The sequence below is a fragment of the Sus scrofa genome, chromosome X, assembly GCF_054392235.1.
Source record: "Sus scrofa isolate SSC_HxYL_T2T_F1_AM1 chromosome X, Sscrofa_HxYL_maternal_Yorkshire_Landrace_v2.0, whole genome shotgun sequence".
Taxonomy (NCBI): Eukaryota; Metazoa; Chordata; class Mammalia; order Artiodactyla; family Suidae; genus Sus; species Sus scrofa.
This window is the reverse complement of record NC_139401.1, coordinates 12,773,778-12,801,494: the sequence shown is the minus strand read 5'-3', so window position 1 is coordinate 12,801,494 and position 27,717 is coordinate 12,773,778. Positions and strand designations below refer to the sequence as shown.

General features: G+C 43.1%; 1 protein-coding gene across 24 annotated transcripts in view; it reads right to left on the bottom strand.

Moving 5' to 3' along the window:
* FRMPD4 (FERM and PDZ domain containing 4) overlaps nt 1–27,717 on the bottom strand; it is a 919,679-nt gene that overhangs the window by 292,488 nt on the left and 599,474 nt on the right. The window contains exon 1 of one of the 24 annotated variants that reach the window (XM_085007347.1): nt 24,909–25,829. The exons of 22 other annotated variants lie outside the window; for them this stretch is intronic. The gene's annotated coding sequence lies outside the window, so the exon portion shown is untranslated. Of the gene's footprint in view, nt 1–24,908; nt 25,830–27,717 lie in introns of those variants that run through there. One more of the 24 variants, XM_021080627.2, reaches the window with a different exon arrangement.

The following is a 27,717-nucleotide window of genomic DNA, read 5'->3' as shown; positions in this document are numbered from 1 at the left end:
ACAAATCTGGAAGTTGAGATAGTCCACAGAACCTGACTCCTTCAACGACTGATTGGCATTCAAGAAAAGGGAGGCAGCTAGTCTAGAATAAAAGAGATCCTAGAAATGTGGCCCAATTTTGGTTCCTGGTTTGGACCAGTTTGAATATAGAGTGGGTACTACGTGATCTGAAGACATTGTTACGCTGCAAAGGTGAGAATGCTGTTAAGTATTTATAGTACATGATCATGATTTCTGTAATTTGTTTTAAAATACTTCCTCCAGGAGTTCCCGTTGTGGCTCAGTGAGTTAAGAATCCAGCTAGCATCCGTGAGGATGCAGGTTCGATCCCTGGCCTCACTCAGTGGGTTAAGGATCCAGCGTTGCTGTGGCTGTGGTGTAGGTCGGCAGCTGCAGCTCCGATTTGACCCCTCGCCTGGGAACTTCCATATTCCACAGGTGTGGCCCTAAAAAAAAAAAATATAAAAAAATAAAATACTTCCTCCAAATACAATACATAAATGGCAAAGCTTTGAATGATTGCTAAGTCTAAGTGACAGGTTGATGGGATGGCATGTAGGTGTCATTATGCTATTTTCTCTGCCTTTCTGTATATTTGAAAATGTTCTTAATGAAAGATCTAAAAAAATTCACACTTGGCCACACCAGCAGCACACACCGGCTGGTAAATGCTTCCCGAGTCACTAACAACAAACTCAGAAGAGAAACACAGCCCCAAAGGGGCCAGGTGAGGAGCTAGCTGAAGGGAACACGTATCAAGACAGGAACAGAGGAAGCCTGAAGCTCCCAGAAAGTCACGGCCAGGGACTGTCCAGGGAGAGCAGAAAGGGTCCATTCAGCAGGACAGCTGTGCGGTCACTGCGCTGCTCCTGAATTCCGCAAGGACGGGCTGCTCATGTGCTCAGTGTGTGTTTAGTGAGCATGCAGGTCCTGTCTGAGGTGCTGGGGGAGACACAGCAGTTAAGATGATATACACGCCTCTCAGGGACAATCTGTCCTTAGGAGCAGGGGAGGAGAGAGGGGGTTGGGTGACAACCAGGCCAACCAATAAATGAGAATGGCAACAGCACCGGAAGCCATCAGGAAACCAAAGGAGGGTAACGGGATAGAGCTGATGGAATGGGACGTGGGGACAACTTCAGATGGAGGGGTCAGGACACGCTGGCATCTTCTGGGAGCCCGAGTAATGAGATCTGAGGGGAGAAGCACTGGAAGAAGAAGAGACAGGAGCTCAATGACTCTGAGGCAGGAATAAGCTTTATGGGATGCAAAATAAAGAGGCCCATGTGCCAAAAGTGGAAGGGGATGGGGAGAGCGCTCCCAAAGGAGGCAGGAAAGGTAGACAGGGGCCAGATGGACAGCCGTGTAGGCCGTGCTGAACACTGGCGCACTGCTTCTTGGTGCAGTGGGAAGACACTGGTGCATTACAGGCAGGAGCAGGCCATGATCCAAGTTGTGTTTCTGAAAGACCTTTCTGGCTGGTCCATAAAAACTGGACTGAAAGAGGGCAGAGCTGAAGCACGAAGGGCCATAAGGAAACAGCTGAAGTCTTCCAGGCGAACAATGATGGTGGGTCTTGGTTACAAGTGGCATTCATCAAATCGAAGGGGCTGATTCCAGAATCTTATTAACAGATAGGAAGTGGGAGAAGAAGTGGGGGGTGTGTGTGGGGGAAGCAGGGATGACTCCTCGAGCCTTGGCCTGAGTGTCTGCACTGGTGCACTTGGTGAGATGCGGAAATCCTCTGGATAACATAATACAGCATCGAGTAGAACACTTTGTAAATAAGTAGACAAGCAGGATGTTTGGTTTCTGGAACATGTGAAGCTTATTCCTGCCTCAGGGTCTTCACACTTCTGTCCTTCTGTAGAAAGTTCTTTCCCTCAGTTCTTATTAGTCAAGTCTCTTTTGAGATGCCATTTTCAGACAATTCTGTCCTGGCCACTCTGTGGTCTTTGGGGGGATGGGGCAGGAGAGGAGGGTGTGGAGTATCAGCTGGCTTAGAGACTTGAGAGGTGGCACTGGGTCCTTCTGGCTGAAGGTGACCACGGCACTGGCAAAAGGCTGGCTGTACTTGGCCTAGCCAGCCTCCTCTTCCTCCTCTTCTTCCTGTTCATGTTCTTCTGTCTCTTGGCCACCTTGGAAGTCTGACCTCTCATTTCCCCAGCACAGGCCAGGGAGCCATGGGCTTGGCCTCCAGCCCACACCAGCCTGGGGAGCTTCATCAGCCTCCTCCAGGGCCAAGCTTGCCCAAAGCACAACTTGATCTTCCAGTACAAGCTGTGCCACTGTGGCCACCTCCCCACTTGCTCTTAAGCAACCTCCCGAGGACAATAGCTCTGACTGAGTCACGTTTATCTCCCATAGCATCTAGTATAACACTTTGTACATAAATAAATACACGCTACTTTGCTAGCAGACTCTCTGTGGAATGGAAAAATCTAAACTTTGGAGCCATCAGCCTGCAGACTTATTATAGCACATTAATCATTATCATACCTAAGAAATATCCATATGACAATATACCTAAAGGCCAACTGACTATCTGTATAAAACCAATATTCTTTCATCATCCTCTGTCCCAGTTTAACTAACACACCCAACTTATGTTAGATATTTACTCCTCTTTTCTTGTTTCTACATTTATCTCTGGCACATTTGGTCCTTCCAAAGACAGGGAGGGTGCTGGGGGATAAGAATAACAAGGAAAATCTGGAACATGACGAAGAGCAGAAATGGGGAGCAACATAAGCCAAAAACTCTTAGAAGCAACTGTCCTCAGACTGTCCTCAGTCAACCTGCCCCGAGCCACGGAAATAAGCAGCGTCCGCATAAACACGTTCATTTGCAAAGATGGGGAACTCTATTCTCCATCAAGGGAGAAAGAGAGAGATTGAGATTGAGATTAACTCGCTTTTCAAGTTTCATCAAGATGGAAGGACCTAATACCAACTGACTAATTTAAACCATATTTAAATTGTCTGTTTTCTCTAAGAAGAAAAACTTCATGGCCGTGTAACTTGAACATTAAATTTCCTGCTAGTGACAGATTTTCTTCAGCTAAAATCTGGCTTAAGTTGAGGGACATTCTTCTTTTCATACTCTTCTAACAAAATATGGGAATTAACCCTTTCTACAGGGCTTGCTAAAAATGGAATTATGAGATTTTTGGTTTTTGGGTTCCATGAGTGTGTTTCTTTTAATTGCTGAACATAACATGAGTTCCAAGTGTTCTCTTCAAATCGGTATCATCACACAAAATGTTTCCTGACCTTCAACTATTAAAGCAGAAACAGTAACAGAACAAACTCTAATTAAACAAAAAGAAGCTCTTTTGTGATCTAGAAACTTGGCCTGAACTTGTTTGTAAACCAAACTGGAAATAAAACTGAAAGGGCATAAAAGTCATAGACGTTAAAGTGGCAGGGTGGCATATTGATCCTGGGTTGAAAGGTCACTCATAATCTCAGGGGTAGGGTTAAAAAATTCAATGAAGTACGCCATCAAAACCACATTTTATAATCGTGAAATAACAGTTAATATCCTTTCCCTTTAAACCAGATGAACTTGATTCACATATGTCATGGTGCTTGCTGCATTCAAACATGCAGTGACATCCAAGGAGGGACCCGTGAGAATTCATACTCCTCCAATAATTTTAGGCTTTGCACTCTGCCAGTTGGCGTCTTCCCTCAGCTTTAGGCAGATGTCCCAAAAGGATACAGTGGTTGCCCACTTTCTAATCAAAAAGCCTGGTAAATTAAATATGACAAATAGGAAGAAGCAGATGGTTCAACTGCCTTTCTAAAAATGTCATTGAAGGTTAATGTTGCTAATTAATTTACGGGGACTTCATTTCACCTCAATATTGGGGGCACTGCCATGCAGCCCTCTTAAGAAAATGAGTTTACTTAACCAATGGAATACAGGCAGTATGTCTGCATCACTCTCCTCATCTGAGCAATCAGAAGCAAGTACAAATATTTACAGTGAGTTCCCTCTAAGGCTCTTTTGCTAGAGAATACCTTTCAGATGAGGGCTGGAAAGAGTGACGTGGGCCGGCATTACGAAACCCAAGGAACACCCAGGAGAGAAGGCAGTCAGGCACAGATGAGAAGTCAAAGCACAATGAACACTGCAGCAGAAATGTCTGGGATAAAGCTTCAGTGTCCATAATGTTTTCACATTTTGCGACCTTGAGAAACTTGCAGGGTGCTTTAAAAAAATCTATACATTGGATACCTAGTACTGTATCTGCATCTGTAACTCCCCACCCGCAACCACATCCATACCTCCAGTGCCATACGTACCCACATCTATAGAGCACCTACCACTGCCCAGGGACCGACCTAAGTACTAAACAGGCACCAGTGAACCACGCAGACTCGAACCTGTCTTTTTTTCCCATGGAGCTCACTGCCCAGAGGCCAATCGAACAAGCACGTAGTTTAACAAGGCCTCAGATGGAAGCAGGGACAGAACCCTGGTGATACACAGACTTGGAGCAGCTGAGCCAGGCTCGGGCTAAGGAGAGACAGGGTCTTGGCAGGGACGCTGTCTTTACTGACATGCCCAGCTTGACGGGCAGTGAGCAAGGGGGAGGGAGCTGCAGGGAATGGGATGGGCTGTAAGGCCCGGCCTGGCTCCCTGCGGGACTGCTGCTGGGTGTGCATTTTACAGCCCAGCATGTGGAACAGGAAGCAGGAACAGTTCGCTGATATGACTTGGAGGCACATCAACAGCTACGTTGCAACTGATTGTCAGCCTCTACGGAAAGGATCAAATCCTGGAAGGAGACAAGAATACCACAGCTACTCCGTGTCCAATTATTAGAGCCGGAAACATACCTGCTGATTGCCTCACAGAGTAGTTGTTACAAACAGGCAAAGCTAATTTTGGGGTGGCACGTTTTCTTTTCCCTCGTTTTGCAAGACTGTTTTCCCAGCGATAATTTTCTGTACACCTACCAAGCTTTCTGAACCTCACATGATGATACCAAAAATGGAGATAATGATTGAAGACCATCTGACATAAAGATGACATGGCCCGTAATTTCAATGCTCACTGCATCCTCCAAGCTAGCTTTTGCTACAGGGCCACTTCTCAGAGGCCAGGAAGCAAAACAAACAAACAAACAAACAAAAACAACACAAAAAACAACCAAAGTGATGATGTTAGTAGGTGAAACTCCTAGGTCAGGGTCCGGAGGTCTGTAGTATATAAAAGACAAGTATTATCACTGCTGCTTTCGCCTCCAGCACACATTCTTTCCTAGAATGCAAGGGAAGGAGCAAACATTGACTTTCTTAATCCACAGGGAATTCTTCTGGGGTCACCTTTTATGCAATGTTATGTACACCTAAGCCTCTTGGTTAAATTGCCAATATTTTGAGACTATGTTCTGAATTGGGGCACACAAAGCAATCGTGCGACTCATGTTCACTCCATCTTCACACTTACTAAAGCAGGACAGAGATAAATGTATGATAGAGATTCACTCAGGTTTTCACTTTTTTTTTTTTATGCTTCTTTTTTAGAGCCATGCCCGAGGCATACAGAGGTTCCCAGGCTAGGGGTCGAGTCGGAGCTACAGCTGCCAGGCTACACCACAGCTCACGGCCATGCCAGATCCTTAACCTACTGAGCGAGGCTAGGGATTGAACCCGCAACCTCATGGTTCCTAGTCGGATTCGTTTCCACTGCACCACAATGGGAACGCCTCAGGTTTTAACTGTGTGAGGGGTGAATTAAGAAACCTGATGGACCACATTGTAGTCACGTGGTCCATGAATTAAAATAAACAGAACAGTTTTCAAAAGCGGTCCAACCAAGGAGGTGTTAGGCAAAGTTATCTGACTTATAAGGAGAAAGCCCCCCCCCGTCCCCACCTGCCAGAGGCGGGAGAATTGTCAACAAATGATGCCTCCAAGGGCTAGCTCTTCTCTTAAGAAGGAGCACACAGCTCCACAGACCAATACCTACACACAGGTGCATTAACTCATTTACAAACAGCTATCGAGCTTGGTGCTGCCCTAGTTGCTGAGGATAGAGCAGAGAAGAAAACAGACAAAATCTCTTGTCCTCATGGAGCTGACATTTCTTATTCACCGTGTTATTAGTGTGAATGGCAACTGTGCTTCCTGCCACTTCCAAGAGGCCTTGACACTTTGTGCCAACATTCACATTGCTTCAGTTCTCGGTAAGGGAAGCTGCAGAATGACCCCGGAGCCAACCAGGGGCAGAGAAGAAAAGAGAGGGGAGAGGCTGAGGTTCCCAGGGTCTCTCCTATTTGCCACTGGCCCCCTAAATCATAGCCTGACAAGTGATAACCAGAAACCTTAGGTATTTAAGACATTCAAAGACAGCGACGAAATCATCCCTCTTACCGAGACAAGCCTTTGTTACATCATCGCTACAAGAAAAACATGGTCTTTATATCCATTTTCTAAAATTGTATGGTTCAAACAACTGAAATCTACTTTTGCATTGTAAGTTGAAATCAATTTTGCATGCTTATCATGTGATAACTGCATGTTAGTTCCTTCCTACATACATACATTGCTTTTACGCCACTAATGCTTCAGTCCTTGTCATAACGCAGCGGGGTTTCCCAAAACATGTTCCACAGAGTGCGAGTTCTCAGGGAGGTAAATGTGTTGATAAACTTGTTTGTTTAAATAAAAAAGTTCTGGAAAATATTGTTCATCCTTCACTCTTGGTGTCACAGGTTTGACAGTTCCTTGTAAGCCTGGGAACTTAGGACACTCAACCAGATTTTGATCCTCCTTCACAATGATGAGTTAGGCTTTGGAAGGGGAAGGACCAACAGCCATCCCTCAAAACGATGGAGGGTCGAAAATGCTTGGTAGAGTCGTCCCACTGAAGTTGTTTCACGCTCATGTGGCCCTAGGCCGAGGTCCTCAGCCCTGGGAAATAAGTTGGTCAATTTATGAATATTACCACCAGTCCCACTGAGGATGATTGAAGGAAGAAAATAAATCAGCAAATGTTAAGCATTATGCCTACATTGGCAGGAAAAGAAACACGGATTGCAATGAGATGCTTTCCTTTTAAAATTAGTAAAGATGCCAACAATTCAATATTTGTAAGGCGGTAGTAAAAACTTCGCACACGTTGATTTTAGAAGTGAAGGTAAGGAAACCACTTTACAAAGTAAACTGCACCTATGATGTGCATGTGTGTGTGTGTGGGGGTGGGTGTACACATACACATGCATACATATTATGTGTGTCTATGTATGTATATCTTAAAAAGTGTCCATAGGTTTTAATTTAGTGCCATTTCAAAGAATTTATCCATCATCCTCCAAAACATTCCACCGTACACATGGATGTATCGCACTGAAATATTTTATATGAAAATAAAAATTTGGACTATGTCTACATCTCCAATTAATGATTGGTTAATGATGAAACAAAATGTGGGAGATTCATTAATGAAATAAGCAAAAATCATCACAAAATGTGCTTTTACACATGATATAGTGACATAAAAATGCTTATAATCAAACGTTAACTTTAAAAAGCAGAGAACAAACTTGTATTTATGGCTTGAGGGTGATTTAACTTTTCTGGAAAAAAAAAAGGCAAACCTATGTAGGAGAAGAAGGGCAAGAAATGTTCCAAACACTAATAATGGTGAGTGTGCTTGGACAGCGGGGCTTGGGGATTGATGCTCTTCTCATTCCTTCTTTCTGCTTTTCTCTGTTTTTCTGACTTCTCTAAAGAGCAAAAACCATTCTCAAGGTTCATAAGAAACACTTCTGTATTTTAAGCTTCTTCAGGTATATGTGCTAACAGCAACCTTAGAGCAGATGCCCAAGGCGACCTGTAAATAGTGCAGACCATACCACTAAACAAAAAACATGGGTCATTAGGAAATCATTAGGCAGAAGATTATGACAATCACATGCCACCTTCTACTAGCACAAATAGGCTTCTCAAGGATTTGTGTCGAAGGTGGCTAGCTCTCTACCAAAAATCCACGCCCCACTTACAGGCTTCATTGCTGGGACCCAACTGCCCAGGCAGGGACTACATTTTCTAGCCCCCACCCCCTTATATCTAAGAGAAGACATATGACTGAATTCTGGGCAATGGAATGTGGGCAAAATCATGGCTTCCATTTGCAGGAGGGGTTCATAAAACCATGCATGTCTCGATGCTTTCTCTTCCTCCATCTGTGTGATTAATATCAATGCCCAGGGCAGGCCCAGAGACTATAAGTTTTGAAGACACCAGGGCCTCCAGCATAGCATTCTCTATGCTTGAATGACTGGAGTCTCTTCAGTACATGGTCTTGGGAAAACTCGACAGCTCGGGGTAAAAGCATGAAATTACAACATTTTCTCATATCATATACAAAAATCAATTAAAAATGGATTAAAGACCTAAATGGATTAAAGACCTAAATGTAAGACCAGAAACCATAAAATTGCTAGAAGATAACATAGGTAGAACGCTCATTGATGTAAATCACAGCACTATTTTTTTGGATCTGTATCCTAAAGCAAAGGATATAAAAGCAAAAATAAACAAGGGGGGATCTAATTAAACTTAAAAAGCTTTTGCACAGCAAAGGAAATCGTCATCATAGCAAAAAGACAATCAACTGAATCAGAGAAAATAGTTGTAAATGATATAACCAATAAGGGGTTAATATCCAAAAATATAAACAACTCAGCTCAAGATCAAAAATGCCAACAACCCAATTAAAAAATGGGCAGACCTGAATAGACATTTCTCCACAGAAGACAAAGAAATGGCCAAAAGGCACATGAAAAGATGCCCAACATCATTATCAGAAAAATGCAAATTAAAACCACAATGGGATATCACCTCACACCTGTCAGAATGATTACCATCAAAAAGAACACAACAAATATTGGCAAGGATGTGGAGAAAAGAGAACACTTGTGCACAGGTGCAGCCAGTATAGAAAAGAGTATTTTCAAAACACTAAAAAAAGAAGTACCACAGGACCCAGCAATTTCACTCCTGATAATACATGCACTCCTATGTTCATAGAAGTATTACTTACAATTGTCAAGATATGGGCAACCTAAGTGTCCATCAACTTATGGATAAAGATGTGAGTTATATATATATACACACATATCTCTCTCTCTCTCTCTCTCTCTATATATATATATATATACACACACACACACATATATTATAATGTATAATATAATATATCATGATATATACGATGGAATACTACTTGGCCATAGAAAAGAATGAAATTCTGCCATTTGCAACAACACAGATGGACTTGGAGGGCATGATGCTAAGTGACAGAAATCAGAGAAAGACAAATATTATATGGGGGATTTTAAAAAAAATAAAAGAAACTAATGAATATAATGAAAAGGAAAGAGATTTACAGATCTCATAGAAAACAAACTAGTGGTTATCAGTTTGGAGAGGAAAGAAGAGGAACAAGACAGATGTACAGGATTAAGAGGTACAAACTATTACATATGAAATAAATAAGCTATAAGGATATAATGTACACACATGAATTACAGCCAATATTTTATAATACCTATAAGTGGAGTAAAACCCTTCAAAATTGTGAATCACTATACTGTACACCTGAAACTTACGCAATACTGTACACCAGCTATATCTCAATAAAAGAAAGGACTCTAGAGGCTTAAATAAAGTCTCAAGGGAAATTATGCCAAAGAAAAGAAGCTAGATGAAATTTTGATATATTCCAAAGACAACTTACAGAATGGGAGAAAATAGTTTCAAACGATGCAATTGACAAGGGATTAATCTCTAAAATGTACAAACAACATATACAACTCAACAGCAAAAAAAGCCAACAACCCAAGTGAAAAATGGGGTAAAGACCCGAATAGACTTTTCTCCAGAGAAGATACACAGATGGCCAATAAGCACATGAAAAAATGCTCCACATCACCGATTATTAGAGAAATGCAAATCAAAACTACCATGAGGTACCACCTTACACCAGTCAGAATGGCCATCATAAATAAGTCCACAAATAACAAATGCTGGAGGGGATGTGAAGAAAAGGGAACCCTCCTACACTGTTGGTGGGAATGTAAACTGGTACAACCACTATGGAAAACAGTATGGAGGTGCCTCAGAAAACTAAATATAGAACTACCATATGACCCAGCAATCCCACTCTTGGGCATATATCTGGACAAAACTTTCCTTGAAAAAGACACATGCACCCACATGTTCACTGCAGCACTCTTCACAATAGCCAAGACATGGAAACAACCTAAATGTTCATCAACAGACGATTGGATTAAGAAGATGGGGTATATATACACAATGGAATACTACTCAGCCATAAAAAAGAACAAAATAATGCCATGTGCAGCAACATGGATGGAACTAGAGACTCTCATACTGAGTGAAGTAAGTCAGAAAGAGAAAGACAAATACCATATGATATCACTCATATCTGGAATCTAATATATGGCACAAAGGAACCTTTCCACAGAAAAGAAAATCATGTACTTGGAGGACAGACTTGTGGTTGCCGAGGAGGAGGAGAAGGGAGTGGGATGGACTGGGAGTCTGGGGTTAATAGATGTAGACTGTTGCCTTTGGAATGGATGGGCAATGAGATCCTGCTGTATAGCCCTGGGAACTATAGTTAGTCACTTATGAAGGAGCATAATAATGTGAGAAAAAGAATGTATATATGTATGTGTGACTGGGTCACCTTGCTGTACAGTAGAAAATTGACAGAACACTGTAAACTAGCTATAATGGAAAAAATAAAAATCATTTAAAATAAAAAGAAATTTTGATATATTCCAGGTGATGTGCATGAAACACCTCTTACATCATCATTTAAAATGTATCACATTCATCCTTTATTACATGAGTAATTAGAAACAAGTTTGCCTATTAATTTTGTGAAAACTTTGTTAGTTCATCAAAACAAAGTTCATACCACCATCTTTGCAGGGAAAAAACCCGAAGATGTACAGAGCCAACTTAATGGCTTTTATATACACAAAGACGTTCTGTTCATTCTCCAGCTGGCCCTATGCGAACGTGTGGTTGGAGGCCTACCTGCCTTACAGCCCACAACCTCACTGCTTCCCACAGAAGCCTCCTGGGACTAATTAATCCACTGGTAGGCTTGTCGACAGAGCTTAAATAATTCTATCTTCTGCCTCACACTAGCAGTTGGAGGCTATAACTGTTATTGGTCACTACCCAACACCTACACCAACAGATGTCTTTTAGTTAAATTTGTCAACACAGCCAGATAAGTAGGGAATTTCATGCTTCAGATGTGGCAAGCTGGAGCCAGGCTTCTCTGAATCTGGGAAATGCCAACTTCCAATATGCTGGAGGCTCACGACCTGCCCAAACATTTGTCATCTCTACCTCAGTACTTGTGAAACAGTACAAATCCTGTGAACAATGTCATCCACCTGCATCTTTACGAAGTACTATCCTGCACCGCCCAGACCAGCACTTTGAACCAGAACGCAAGTAAGTCCAAACGCAGGGATGAGAACAACAAATGCACTGCCATGAGTCCAGGCTGTTCCATGTCAACATGATCAATTAAACAAAGGACATTTTTGAGGGAGGGAGGAAAGGAGAGAGAAAGTGAGGAGGGAGGGAGGGAAGGAAGGAAGGAAGGAAGAGAGTGAGAGAGAGAGAGAGAGAGAGAGAGAGAGAGAGAGAGAGGATTACTGCTGACACCCAGTGTTGATCCACAGTAAATTCTTCAGCTGTGAGCAGGTCAACAAGAAAGCTAAATCATTCTCCCAGCAAGGTTAGGGAACAATAAGACCCCTTAAAAACATGTACGAGGAATGACATTTTTAATTTTGTTTTGAAATGCAACAAAAGAATACCCAAAATGAGAAGGGACACGTTCACTAGAGGGAAAAGGGGTCACAGTGTGAAGGCCAAAAACAAATTTTGTCATTTGGCCTTGAAAAGAAGCCACCATTCTGTTTCATCATCCTCAATGCTTATCTCAGATTTCCTCATTTCAGAGCTCCCTGGTGTCTCAGCAGGTTAAGGATCTGCTGGTGTCACTGCTGTGGCGCAGGTCTGATCCCCAGCCCAGGGAATTTCCGCGTGCTTCAGGAGCAGCCTAAGTAAATAAATAAATATCCTCGGTTCACCACTTTTCAGATTCAGCATGGACGTTTACAGTACATTCTCACCCTGAAATTCTATGATTCTACTGTGATTCTGTCCTCTCTAAATGGTTCTGACTTTTAGCTTTGACAGCCATCACTCAATGATGGCAAAATGAATAAGTCATGACACTTCCATATCAAAACTATTGCCTATTCTTATTATCACATACACACAGCGAGTTCACCTACAGTTTTACAGAACGGCTACAGGTTCCCATCTTTCATAAATAGTCAAGGGTGTAAGATTTTGTTTAAAATATCTAATTTTTAAAAATTCACCTGGGTAGGTCTGTAGGGAAATATTTTATATCCTTGCACTCACTCAGGGGTGAAAATGTTGTCTTGACAGATGGATTACTTGAGAAAAAAGTATGTGCAAATTTTCAATCTTGTTGGAGATAGACATTAGTCAAAAGGCAATGTTATCTTCCATCAGCTTCCCGAGAAGCTAGGTATATGTGTTCTAAAAACAGCAATAACAAACAAATGCTCTTGCTTTAAAAAGAAAAACATATCAATGGTTTGGTTATTTCAAAATGGGGCCTCTTCAGTTCAATACCTACTTAATTGTTTTCCAGACCAGAGGGCAAGATAGGCCAAGCCTATCTTAATTTAGATTAATCATGTGTTGTTTCAAAAATTACCCCTATGGTCAAGAAAATCCCATTACAGAAATACAAATGAAAAAAAAAAAAGATGATGAAAATTTGTCTAAGAATGTTTTCCAATTTTTTCTTTCTTCCTGTTGAAGCAACAGAAATAAAAAGAGAGAGTTGATGTTTGAAAAACACAGATTAAGAGGGTTGCCAGAGAAAATACAGAACACCCAGATAAATTTGAATTTCAGGTAAACATGCTAGTCACCCTCTATTTGTATTTGCTAAACCTGGCAATTCTACTGGTGATCCTTTGTTTCTCTTTAAGGTACAGATTGACTGACATAAAAGACAAAGAAAAGGTAGCTTCCCAAATTGAATTTGCAGTCTCCGCCTCGAGACCATTGACACATCCTGTCCACATCTGAGCGATGAACTTTGAGGCTTCTTACCTTCAAAAAAGAAGTGTACACTGAGCTGGACCCCAAATAATTATTGAAAATCTTTTACTGTATCTAGACTTAGATTAAGCTGAATGGTCTTAGCTCCCAGACATGGGAAGCAGAAAGAAAATAATGCAGACACTTAGACCTGAGCTCAAAATTCACAGACAGAGGAAGGAAGTGAGTGTATCCAAGGAGGCAGCCAGTAGTCACATGTGGCTCCTTAAATTTAGATTAACTAAAATAAAATAAAATAAAAATGTAGTTCCTCCACTGCAGAGCTCTGTTGACCCCAAGCATTCGATAGCCTCATGTGGCCGTCAGCCCAGATTTCCACCCTCATGGAAACTTTCACTGGACAGGGCTGGGACCCTTGCTGGCACAGAGTTGTGGGATTGTGGGTCTCAGGGGCAGTGGTATGGAAAGCAGTGCTCAGGACGCACCAAGCTTCGAGGTAATACTCCTTTCAGCCAGAAGAAGTGGTTTCTCAGGTCTCTAACAGGTGGGACTCCCTGCTCCTACTCCACCCAGAAGCTCCTTCTCCCTCATCTAGGTGGCTCCGACTAGAGACTTTCAGCATGTGGCAGGGTGATGTCAAAGTGGACAGGGCCCTGGTGCAGGAGTCAGAGAACCTGGCTCCCCAGGAAGCTCTAAACCAGCTAGCAAGTCTAGACACTAACTAGAAATGATCTTTTTCTGACTGGTCTGCAGTCACCACAACACCGTGATGAGTTCTGCAAGGACGGTTCATCGTGCCGTGGGCTCATTTTTCATCGATGTCTATAGCAGTGATAACTTTGGTCCAGGACATAACCTGGAGCTGCTTCTTCTCTCTTGACAAAGAAGAGACTGTAAATGTCCTCTTCCCTTCCCCATTTCAATGGCATGAATGAGGAGGTCGGGTCAGTTGGAAGCATGACTCTACACTAAGGATATCATTCTCTTTCAAGAATTTTCCTTATTAAAGGAATTCAAAACTTTTCTCTTCGGAAGGATGCCATGAGAAGTTTATGATTCTAAACTTCAGAGGGTCTCACTTGAAGATAAGGGGTTTGGATCAAGCATCTGTTAAGGCCTCTATTCCAAAAAAACAGATTCTGTAAGATACTGATACTTCTTTCCAGGCTGATCTAGAAATCACGGAGACTGCTGAACCACAGAGAAGTGTTTGAGACATAAGCAGGGATGAATTTAATAGATGATTTCCATCAACACTCTCTTGATTACATCTTGAACTCCTACGCAGAAATCTGAAATGTGTGAAAAGAAAAACAGGAAAGGATTCTAAAAGATACAGAAGACTTCATTGTCGACCCCTTGCAATTTGATGTAATTTAGAGGGCCTCATCACAAATCCAGGAGACGGTAGTAAATGCCATAAGCAATTCATTTCAGCCTTGGCTTCATCACTCCTGAGCAATACAGCCATGAGCAAAGTACTGTGCTTTTAGGGGTACCGATTTCCAGCCTTCTCTGAAATGAGGTGGTCTCAAATGTGGTCGGGAAGGACCCGGTCCCATCCACTACCCTGCCATTTTAGGGTGATGGACAAAAGAACTCAAAGTAAAGCTGACATATTTCACTGCACTGGCTAAGTATACTGAACATTCTAGACAGCGTAAGTAATGTACACTAAACTCTGAACAAAAATCCAAATTTCTGTTAAAAAGTAAAGAATTGACAAGAAAAGTGATCATCTCACAAACAAAATTTAGTATAAACTGGAGCTTTGGAGACACCTACATAAAGGTAAAAGGGATCATGAACGAGTGAAGAGAAAAACTCCATCACTTGAAAATTCACAAGTTATTTAATTTACATTTCATGGAGTTGTTTTGTTTTCATTCTTTTTCTTGCTTTCTTTCTTTAGTTCACACTCTCCATTGCATGCATTGACAGGTTCTATCCTCACACTGAACAAATAAAACTGCCATGGCCCTGGGTTTTGGTAACCTACCTTTGATTCCCTGCATAAATGTATTCCTCCATCACAAGGCTAAGGTTTAATATTGCAGCCTGGTACTGAAGTTAGCTGCACTACAAATACTCCGAAAGACTAGAAACTACAAAGCTAGCAAACTATCAGACCCCATTTTCAGTTTAACTTCGACTATAGTCCCAACTTCATTAACTCCGTCAATGGACTCGGAGTCAGTTGAATCTGGGGTTAAATCTCGACACTGTCATGCTCAGTAGCCAAAGGACAGGAAATGATGAACTATTCTTTGTGGCAATCTACAAAATGGGAATGAGATTCCTTATCCTACAAGATCTCATGAGAGGTGAGGAAACAGGTGAAGTGTTTATTTAGGAAGGGTCTCTGCCACCATTATTAATTACACAAAATAAGAGTAGAGTCACAATTCAGAGATCCTTCCTTGCTTAAAAATTAAACTCTTCTACACATTCACTTGAAGGTATCTTGCATCTAGTTATGCAAATGGATTTTTAAAAACTTATTTTACTGAAGTCTAACATATACAGTAAAATGCATAAATCTTAAGTGTATAGCACAATGAGTAAGTATATGTCCATGTGACAAACATTCATGCCAAGATATAAACCATATCCAGCACCTTCCCCGAAGTTTCCCGCATACACCTTCCCAGTCAATATCCAACTGGCCCCCAGAAGTAACCATTATTCTGACTTTATCATCAGAGATTAGCTGTGTTTGTGCTTCTTCTTCATATAAATGGAATCATGCAGTAAACATTCTTTCGTCTGGCTTCTTTTCCTCAAAAACTACGTACAGTTCATTCTTTGCACTGTTGCACAGTATTTCATCGTATGACTATACTACTTCTTTGCAGAGTGAGGGTGAGCAGAAGAGATTCCTATCCCCAGAGGTAACATAAAGCAAGCAATAAAAGAGCTACCAGAAGGGTAACCGAGGTGACCAATGGGTGATTATACCACCAATGGACACAAACACTGGCTACAGACATACAAGACAAAACTATCACATGCACGAGGAAGAAGGGAAGGGAAGAGAAGGGACGGAAAATACTTGATGATCTCAGAGTGTGTTTTATATCATACCGTGCTGCTCAGCTAGCCCGCAGAGACTTGTATTATAAGAAAAAAAAAAAAAAAAAAAGAAGTTTCTCAAAAGATAAAAGTACATCAATTAGCAACAGTCACATTATTAATATAATTTGTATTAAATCTCAAACGAGAGCTATTTCCAGCAAGATGTTAATTCACTTTGATTACGTTTTCTTATTAAACTTACTAAACTTCCTATTTTTAATTAAATAATAATAATTACTTAATAATATTAATAATTATTATTCATACTAAGCTGCTCTCTTTAATCAGGACACCTTATTAAAAAGCTTCCTTCATAGATATAACTTTCCTTCCACAATCTGCCTGCCTCTGAGTGAAATTCATTTCACTTTCTAATCAATAAGCCTCGTGTTCCTTTGTGCATCTTTCAGCTGCCTGTTTTCATATTATTTAATCGGTCTTAGAATTTCCTAGAGGCTTAGATTTAATGCAGTAAAATAGAAATGAACAGCCTTTAATCACCAGGTTTGTCTGAAATGGTATTAACCTAAGTTTAATGTACCTGAACCCACAGGGACGCTGGCAAGATCCGAAACAGTGAAAAATATTGATCAAGGGGTCATTTGCAAATTTCGTTACTAAAATCCTTGCTGACATCATTAGATATTCCTCTCTCACTGAGACAAAGGAAAGATGGCTTCCCCATTGTTTTATGATATTCTTTACCTGTAATTAAAAGAACAGAACAACCCCACGAATGCATAGTTAAAACCAAATACAGTACAGAAAAACAGCCTTCAATAAAATAACAAAGCTTTCCGTTACGTCTTGTTTGCCAAAAATTGTATGTTTTGATTCATTTCTAGTGTAGCAGTTGAATGTTAACCAAATGTTTTGCTCCCGATGTGGATAATTAGCACAAAACACAAATTGTCCATAATGATCTTCAGGGTAAGCCCCCCCCCCGCCCCCCGCCGTAAGAACAGCTACATCTCTTTATTACAACTTTCTTTTTTGACAATCCTTTCTCACCATTTAGTACCAAGATGCAAAGCCTTTGTCCTTAGGGCCACACCTCTTTCTTTGATTCTGCACTTTCTTTCCCCTTTGTGGCCGGTGACATATTACGTAAATACACAAAAGGGCTGAGGCATTTTCATGCACAGATGATGAGCTGGCTACAGTAAAACAAGCAGAGAGGCAGGTCATACACTCAGGTCCCTTTATTTCCTCGAATGGTGTCTGCACAGAAAAAGCCTCAGCTGTGATGCACCGGCTCCAAGAGGGTTAGGGAGACCCCAGAAGGCTTTGAGAAGCCTGTCCATCAAACCCAAGGCTGAGCCCCGAGAATTAGAGAAAATCCCACCGGATCAATCCATCCACACACGTGCATTCCTTGGCTGCTCATCCATTTCCCTTCAGTCACTTGCTGCACAAACCATTTAGTCTACGTTTGGGGGCCAACTCTCCCAAGCTTTTCTCCCTCGCTTAACTTTCACAGAAATGGGTTATTCTGTTCTACTTCATCATTTGAGAAGGTTATTTCATTTGGTGACAAACTCAGCTGCGCTGATCTCTGTCCAGATGTTTAGGGGATTTCATGCTCAAAACCCGGCCTCACTCTGAAGGGCTGGGATTTGTTTCCAATCATGAGGCAGATACCCGTGTTGTCTGGGTGACTTCCTGGGGAAGGCTTGAGCGCAATGAACTTGCAAGCCATCAGATTTAAGGAAGAAAAGCAAGTGGTAAGTCACCTCCAAGTTCATGAGAAAGCAAAGGGTCCTTATGTGTGTTTACCTGCGCACTTGCCAAATTTCTCAAAGGACAGTCAATGGAATGGCTTCTAAAGGCCCCGGGTTACAAATGAAGAGGAAACTTGGGAGAAAAACAAGGCACCATTTTAAACTCTTTGAGGCAACATTTTCAAACAATTCTTCTTCCTCTTCTTTGGACTACTTTTCTTGCAGGTTAAAGGACAGATTTTGAGCTATCACTTGGCTCAATGCCAATCAAGATTATTCTTTGAAGCTCTTTGACTTGCCTTCATTTTCATTTTTGTTAATTGCATGTTGCTATACTTTCCTTAAAGTTCACCAAAGGCTCTTGTGGTGAATATACGTGTGAAATATGCACTTTTTTATACAGTCCATTTCTCTCTAGGACTCGACCCGAAAAGGGCAATGTGCTGTCACTGTGCTATCCCATTAGGGAATAGTTTTATTCGAAATTCAAGTCAATTGAAATATTGACCTCATGACAATTATGCAAGTAACTCAAGGACGGCCTGAGGCCCTTAGTATCACAGAACAGGGTCTGTATACTTAGCGTCAGGCAGCCGGTCAGAAAGTAAACTGGCGTCCCTCTGACAAGCTGGCCAAGGTCACATGGTAGAGACAGAATGGAAAACACGGAATTTCTTAGTCCATTCTTTAAACCAACTAGCCCTGTTGTCTCCCCTGATGACACTGAAATTCTGCACAGAAGGCTGTTCAGGTCATGTCTGATTCCACTGATAACCAGTAAGATGTTAGTTAGCCGACTGGCCAAGGCAGCATCCTCTGATTTGGAGCCCAGTGTCTCTCTGCTCTATGAGGCTTCAGTACCTATTTCTGCAATCCTGGGCACAGGAACCACTGGGAAACTTATCATGAGAAAGAGAACATACCCACTCAAATTCTTTGAACAGATTTTTCAACAAGACCCGGGGGTGGGGAACACGGGCCAACCAACAGTCTACTTAGAAGTCCCCCTGGAACCTAAACAGTCCTGTTACCACTTTTCTTTCGATTCAAGAGACTGGAAGAAGGAGTTGAGCATTTTCCAAACTATAATCACAGAAACACTGGTGGCCAAGAGAAGTGATGTCCTAATGAATCACTCTTAGGGGAGCCAGGTATTAGAGCTCCTTCTTGGAGAGGTATACCATACATGAAAAACTCTCAGATGCCCTTTGGCAAACCTGCTTGTTTTTGCTTACCCTTGCATATTCTAAATTTATCTGACCGTGTAACTCTGTTTTCCTGTAATATCTTTGCAACTAATATTCCCCTTTTGGGCGACCTTCCTCCACCGAAGCCAAGCACCGAGGAGACATCCTTTTCTAAGACTCGGGATGAAGCACCTGATCTCTGCACTCCTCACTTCCTTTCGTTCCAGAATCTAGGGGGTTAGCAGATGGTGACTGAGATTTTTCTCCAGCCCTACCATTCCATTATTTTACACGCTACATGAATGATGGCAGTGCCCAGCATATTAGTCAGGTCAAATTCTATAATACTATAAAGATACAATTTTTATGTGTTACACGCAACACCACATCGGGGGTGGTGCCTCATGGAGTCACTGCGAGCTGTCTGCAGTGCCAACTTCTGTCAGCCTACAAAATGGGGACAGCTTAGCATGATGAAAACATGCCAAGACTAAGAGTCAGAAACAGCTCGACTCCTGGTTTTGCCGTTTACCTGTGAGACCTTAAGCAAGTCATCTATCCCCTGGGATTCAACTGCTTCACCTGTAATTTGAGATGGTTGAAGTTAAGGACCTCTGGGGTCCCCTTCGGGGCTAATATTTCATGACATGGGCCCCACTGGCCTCCTTAAGCAAAGGCAAGACTGTGTGGCTGCTGGGTCTTGGCTTTTTCAACCTGACATTGACCTATTGACTATTTCATGTCAAGGCCTTGATTAGAAATGCAGTTTCTAATTATAAGGTTGTTCCAAAGAGGATACCCGAGCATCTCTTTTGGCATCATTAATATTTATTCATCCATCAATTCAGCAGTCATTTATTAAAAGAAAATACATGCCAGGTGTCCTGCTGAACCTGAGGTGCACAAGTCGAAGACAAACCACTGCCACCCAGAAGCACACAGCCTAATGGTAAACATAGACAAATAACAAAAATTGTTCTAGAACAGTGTGTTTTGTTTTTAATCAGGATTTCTCAACCTCAGCCCTACTGACAATTTGGGGCTGGCTGCTTCTCTGTTGGAGGCTGTCCTGTACACTAGGAAGTTTAGCAATGGCCTCAGCTTTTGTCCACTAGATGCCAACAGCACCCCCAACCGACCAATGTGACCACCAAAATGTCTCCAGACACTTCCAAATATACCCCAGGTAGGAGGTGACAAAATCATCCTAGTTTAAGCATCACTGATTTAGACATATTCTTCTCCTGTTAGAGAATGTTCTATTCATGTGCTATGCCCGCAACGAGTCTGGACCATAAAATTGCAAGGCTAGCCACTATGTCCTAGTTTCTTGGTATGATTTCCATTTTGTAAATATTTATTAAGTCCATCTACAAGTTTAAGGTGCTCTCCTACTTCCTGAGTGTTTTTTAAAAATTAGTATATGACATAATTCACTGCTCTCAGGCATTTAAAATCTTGTTTGGGGGAGGAGCGGGGAGCACAGAATACAAGTAATACCAGGCGTGTGCGAAAAGTTCCAGAAGGAGCTATAAACAAATGAGTTAGGGGCAGGTCATTCATCTCATAAACATTTCCTATTATGTGAATGGGCTCTGGGGAGAAGGCTGTGAGCAAGACAGATCACTGCTCCCAGGACAGGGCCTCCATTCTCGTGTTTAATAAACAGTGAAAACCTACAGTGTGGCGCGGTGGAGAGGGCTTCCGACCCAGAGAAAGCAAGAGGGAGGGACAGGGAGCGCTGGGGCAACTTGCTTTTTTCCTTCTCTTTTGTTCACACCGTGAAACGGTGCGAAGTTCCCAGGTTAGGGGTCGAATCAGAGCTGCAGCTGCCGGCCTACACCACAGCCACAGCAACAAGGTGCATCCAAGGTGCATCTGCAACCTACACCACAGCTCACGGCAACGCCAGATCCTTAACTGACTGAGTGAGGCCAGGGATCGAACCTGCATCCTCAAGGATCCTAGTTGGGTTCATGAACCGCTGAACCACGATGGGAATCCCTGGGCTGGTCCTTTGGATCTCTGGCCTCTATTTGTGGGTCACCCCATCTTCCTTATCCCTGTTCAGGTCTAAGTTACTTTACTCAGAACCTGTGATCACAGGAAAAGAGAGCCTTTTCTCTACTCCCCGTTTCCCCCAAGTGCCTCTTGCAGCCTTTAAAGCCAGCCTAGTAGGGACCTTTATGTCCTGCTCTCAAAAATCCTCTTGCATCATGTCAGCTTTTCATGGGGGATGCAAAGTGCCACATCCCCTGACAGCCTTCTTGCTCTTGTCCCATCAGAAACCGAGTCTGTCTGTATTCTCTGGGCTCTTGCAACCTTCGCCAGATCTTGTCTTCTCCAGCGTTTTGATCTCTCCTCTTTCTCTAAAAGCTTCCAGGACTGGTCCACTCTCCCCAGTGGCTCTGTTTGCAAGCTGCCTCCCTTTCGGCTTGGTTCCCTCGCTCTTTCAAATTCAGATCCAGCATGTGAGAGTACCATCGGGAGCCAGGCCATGGGCTAAGACCGTCCTACAGACGAGTTTATCTAATCCCCTGGAATAGTTACTCCATCTTGCAGACACTCTTCCTAAGAACCACCAGCCCAGAGGCGACCTCTGGATTACTCTATCAACAGTGCACTTTCAATCCGACTACAACCACGGCCTCAACATGTAATGCTCTTCTGGAAGGTCCCTGACTTGTCATCTAACTGCTGTGAATTGACAAAATATGCTACACTGCAGCTGCTTTGGTGTCTATTTCAAATCTGAAATTGTACCAAAAATACAGGACATATATGACTTCCGTGTATGTGAAATATTTTCTCTTTTAACTAGAATACACCTTTCTTACAAAATAAGCACTTAACTGAGTAGAGGAAAGAGTGTGTGAGAATGTCTTTTCCATGTCCCTTAAAAATCTTAGTTCAACTTTGAGCAAGTGCAGCCCATCTTCAAGCTAGAATCCTAAAGGAAGTGGGTTTCCTGACTGTCACTTTTGTCTTTCCTACATCAATGGAGAGAGGGCATCCTGACTCTTTCCTGGTCAGTGGATGGCCTTCTGGGGAGGGTCAAAGTTTTTTGCTCTAAACATGGGGGAGGTCATATGTCCTACAGCTTTCTGTATTGGTTGTAAAGACCTCTGGTGACAGTTGCCATTTCTGCCATCCCAGTTTTGTAGCTCACGAGCATGTCCCTCATTGCTTTCATTCCAGCTGGTCATGGCAAATGACGGACAGGTCCCTGGAACCCCATTACCACAAATTGTTGGGATGGGGTCCATGGAGCTCGCTTAGACAATGTTCCTCTTGGGCTGAAGACCCCGGAGGGCACACTGAGGGCCGGCTGGTAAAGTAAGGGGGTCTTTAGAGACGAAAGCCCCCAGACCCATCCACAGAGCTCTCCTAGCTCTGTGTCAGTTCTTTTCTGAATCATCTTGGATGAACTGCTTTACCTCTCTGTCCCCCTGTCATCTCAGCTGTAAAGTGGAGATAGCATGAGCTCTCTATTTCCCTGTGGTGTTCTGATAATTAGATAACATCCTCCAAACACTCTATGCTCTTCACAAAAGGCTGCTTTGTAAATACAAGATATCACCACTGCTTCGACAGTTGGAAATAAATCAAGCATAGACATTCCTGGCTTCCAGAGTCACGGACTCTTCTTGTCTCCTTAACAAGCCAGGCTCGGCTGGACCCTCAAAGAAATAACCACAGCGACCTTCAGTGCCCATGGGGTTTTGGATACCTTTCTTCAACAGACCGGATGCTTGCTATAGTTCAAGCAAAGCAGTCTACACCACGACAACTCAACTGCTCAGCCAAATCAGCTGAAACATCCTGGAATTCAGGTCCTGACTATTTCCCCTATTTTCTACTGTTACACAGCTGCACAGATGCTAACTAGAGGTATTAGGATAATAAAATTTAAAATTCACTTGAAAATGAAGGAAAACCGGTTTGAATCTTCATTTGCTCTGCCCTTCCAGCTTGCTTTCATAAACTCAGTACTCATCAATCAAAACTATACTTGGAAAAATCCAGAACTTACCTTTTAAAACATACTTGCTTTTTTTACTTTGATAATTTACTAGAAAACATGCCATTAAACCTGGATGGAATATTTAAAACTTTAAAAACTCATAAGGAAAGCGTTCCTGGGGAAAACCTGATCCCTGAAATAAGAACTTATTAAACAGATAAACCAAAAAGAATGGTACACATACTTTTAGACTAAAAATTATGAAGTCTGCCATCCATCAAAAGTGCTTTTCTTATCAGGGTACCAGAGAGGCAATCCCTGTGCTGGTGCGGACTGCATTAGAAGCTATCACTTCGGATACCAACTTTCCCCAAAGATTTTGCAACTCTTCCTCTGAATCTTGGCCCCCGTTCCCCTGCTCTCATCCTCAATCAGAAGCCGTTTCCGGCTCGGGAACAAGGATCTGTGTGTCACCCCGTGATGAATCCCGGGTAATCACCAGCATTGTTTCTCAAGTGCACTGCCATTGACTGATGCCTTCCGGAGCATCCCTCTTCTTTTTGAGAACCCACATTTTTATGGCAAAGGTGCTTGACTCTATGCCAAGTTTTAACTGTGCGGACAAATTTCACTGCTCCTTCTAATCTTCTGAACAAGTCTGAAAGATATAGTACATGTGTGTATACATATATGCATATCTACACATACATATCTGTGTATATATCAGTTAATAATACTGATATATATAATGAATATATAACAGGTCTACTCTCTATCACAAATTGTTAATATGTGTTTATTTAATTTGGGTGTTAACTGAAGCAAAGATCATCGTATTGGCTGATGAAAGAAGATGCCCCCAAAGATGTAAAGAGCAGTAGATTTACCGACAACTTACAAGTGATACGAATAGCCTGTTGGGAACAATGGACTCACACTGTCCACATGCCCACATAACTGCATTTCAGCTCCCCCAGGACAAATACAATACCTGATTTAATTAAAAATCCACCCTTCTATCTTTAATGCAGCTTGTAAAAGATCTCAAAGAGCTGGACGGGAGATTTCCTAGGCATGAGCTAAGTCTCCAGGAGCAAAAGTCATAACTAACGGGCACAGAACACACGCTGCCAAGAGACACTGCTTGCTTCAGAGTTTTTACAGAAAACCAACACATGGAACAGTGATGTACAAAAGAGGGCCCTAAATTTCATTAAGCAGACGGCATGAATTAACTCCGAACTTTACCTTCTCACCAAGGTTCACCCCCAAAGGGACAACAGTAAACTACCTATGTTTTTAGAAAGGAACCTAACTGAAATGTTACATTTCCCAGGCTTTTCGTCTCACTAAAAGCCACTTCTTACTAGATTTTGGAAAAACAAACCAACAGAACCACTACTTCAAAACATCCAGTGGATTTTCAAGATGAGGTTTCACCAGACAGAAAACCGAGACAGCAAAAGGACTCCCCCCCTGAGGACACTTCTGCTGCAGGGACAGAAGTCCAGAACAGCTGTGAGGACTTGGGGACAAGAAGAGTTGTCATCGTGTGTAAGAGTAACTTCTAGACTACACTATACTATCCGTCAGAGCAGGTAGAAATCTTTCCACTTCTGCTGCTGATCCATTGCCCAAGAAAACCTAAGGAACATGTCGTTCCAAATAAAGTGAAACATAACCCCCCCCACCCCACCCCGTGCAATTGCTCCTCGGCCCAGACGTTTCCCACCATCAACCCCCCCCGCCCCCCCCCCCCGCCAGCATGCCCTGCACGGCTTACCTTTAAATTACGGGATTCTGTTAAGGATCCTTCCTACTCCATCCCGCAAGAATGCAAGATGATGCGTGCTCTTCACCCCCAAGCAGCATTCGACTCCACTCCGTGCAATCACTCTAAGCAGTATGGATGAATGGGCCAAGTTCAGGTTCACTGCCCTACAGGGGCTTTATTCCTCACAGCACATGACCAGGGAGCAAGCGAGCGCCGCTGCTGGTGCTGCTCCGCTCCTGGTGAAACTAATGGAAAAAGCATGTTGCCAAAAGCTCTCTACCAGCTCGCTCTCCTCACCCTTGCTGTGACAGCGCTAAAGCTGCTGCCTTGATAAAGAAGAACCAAAGCAAAATGCAACACAAACTGCCTCTCCAGAGGAGCTTTCTCTTCCAGCAAAACATGATCCATGCCAGGCTCGGGGACAACAGGTGAAGCCACGTAGGAAGCCTTGAACTTTATGGGCCGGAAGAGCCTGGGCAAAACCGTACGGATGCCTGAGCCCAGCAGGCATCAGGAGTCCCGGTGGTGCCTGCTCGCAACGTGCCTTGGGTATGCGGGGGTCAGCAAATAAACACCAATAAACAATAGAGAACACGGCCGACAGCTTAACCTTGCTCCTGCCTTCAGTGATGCCAGACTGTTCTGTTTGCTCAGGACTCTCCTTTTACCAACATTCAATTTGAATGAGGCGGTGCGAACGCCCGGCTCATCCGCTCCCGAGAACAGGATGCATTTATGTGAAACACGAGGAGAATGCCTAATGCCGAGGCATCCTCTGCATTCCCAGGAGCTTTTATTACAGGCCGAGCTTACATTTCACTGCTTGAACCCCCGCCAGCACCCACTGCACTTCTGTAAGCATCGCGACTTCAAGCCAGCATCCCATCAGCACACACACACCTGAAACACGGCGAGGCCTCCCTGCTAAGAGAAGCACCTTTTGCAAGCTCCCATCTGCACCCGGCGACACGCGGGGTGACGGTGATGGGGAGCGAGCTGACTCTGCCAGGCTTCTCTTTTCTCTTTCCATCAGCAACTTTCCAGACTGGGACAGGTGAGCACCAGGTGCATTGTCGTGTGTCAGCTTTACGCTGGGAAGGACCAGCGCTGTGGGCCTTCGTTAGACGTGGATTCACGAAAATGGGCCTCCATTGCTTCAATTCATGTTTGATATAACACATTAGACACAAGCTTCAAAACAACCCACTGTCCAAAAAGCACATGATGTTATGTAACACGGTAAGCGCGCCGACCAGACCACTGCCAACGACCCAGTGATTACACGGACCAGCGACCAGTGGTGAGCGAAGGCAGGTCTCTGGGTACGTTTCACTTCTCCTCATACTGTAGCTCAGGGTGAAGAGTTCCAAAGACCAGCATTGTCCAGTGCTTATTTTTCTTCCTTAAATTTGCCCCAGCTGTCCAGCCTGGGTTGGGAATGTAACGTGCATGGCTGTGTTTCCGACGGAAACACGGGATGTGGCCTGGAAGAGAGTGCAGGTCTCTGGAAAGTCACCCCAACCACACTCCTAAGAGAACAAGGTAGGAACCTCGTCGTAATTCATCAGGGGTAATTCACCCAGTAAAGCATGTGTGGCAAAGGCAATGTCTTTTACGGGACCGTAATGCTCTCATCTACCAAGGGAGCTGGACAAAACTCTCCGTCTTTTCGAGTAGATTCAGGTACTGAAGGAGTGAGTGGCTTACCATTACTGTTGTTTTGAATTTCAGGTGCACAGAATGACATTTTTAAAAACAGAAAGAAAGAAAGAAAATAAAGCTACTATTAAAACCACGCAGTGCATTGCTGGGCCATGTTACCTCCTGTGAGCTGCTCTTTGAAACTATAGCTAATTTGCCCGCCTTTGGACTAAGAAACTGTGAGTGTAAGAGAGTGAATGAGTGAGTGAGTGTGTGTGTGTGTGTGTGTGTGTGTGTGTGTGTGTGTGTGTGTGTGATTGTGTGTAGGCATTGATTGTACTGGAATCAACTTCAAGCTAGGTAAATCTCATCCTAGAAGTCAATGGCGAATTAAAAGTATGGTTAAGAGATTTGACAAATGGCTGATAAATGAACAAGATAAAATAAAATCTCGTAGATCCTTAGACTCCATCACAGACCGAAGTAGATAAATTCAATCCTATAGCAGAGTCATTTGAAGCCATTAGTGTAAGAAGGGGAAGCATGAGCACTGGTGGGAAGGAGAAACAGATGCCTATGTTGGCCTTGACGATTAGGAAAGGCATTTTTTAGGCAAACGTTCCATCCAGCTCTCTCAGAAGCTATTTATGATTAGGATTGCTCACAGAGAGCCTGGACAATCGGAGGATGCCTTCCAGCACTGGGGGGATTGTGGAAACAGCTGGTAGAAAATGGTGACTATAAATAGCAGTTCAAAAATTCCTACTGGAAGATGCCCAGGATGCATGGATTCATTTATCCATTCATTTCTTCAAATAAGCATGTCTGGAGTGCCTCCCATGGGCCATGCTCCGTGCGGCCCCCTGGGGGACAGAGAAATGGATAAGAGATCATGTGGCCAGGCCAAAAGGGGCTCACGCATGGTCTTGGGACTCAAGATGCTTTCTCTCTTTTTCCCAAGAAAGATTCGTGCCATAGTCCCAGAAGCTGACAATGCAGGATTCCACGAGAGGGATTTCGGACCCATAAGGAACATCCCTGTGGTTCTAAACCACAGACCCTGACCCTCCCAGATACCCTGGGAGACGGAAGCCAAGAAGACACCAAGGAAGTACCAGGAGGAGCTGCAGATGATCTGCTGTCTCCCATGACCTTCACCTTCTGCTGTCAGCCTGTG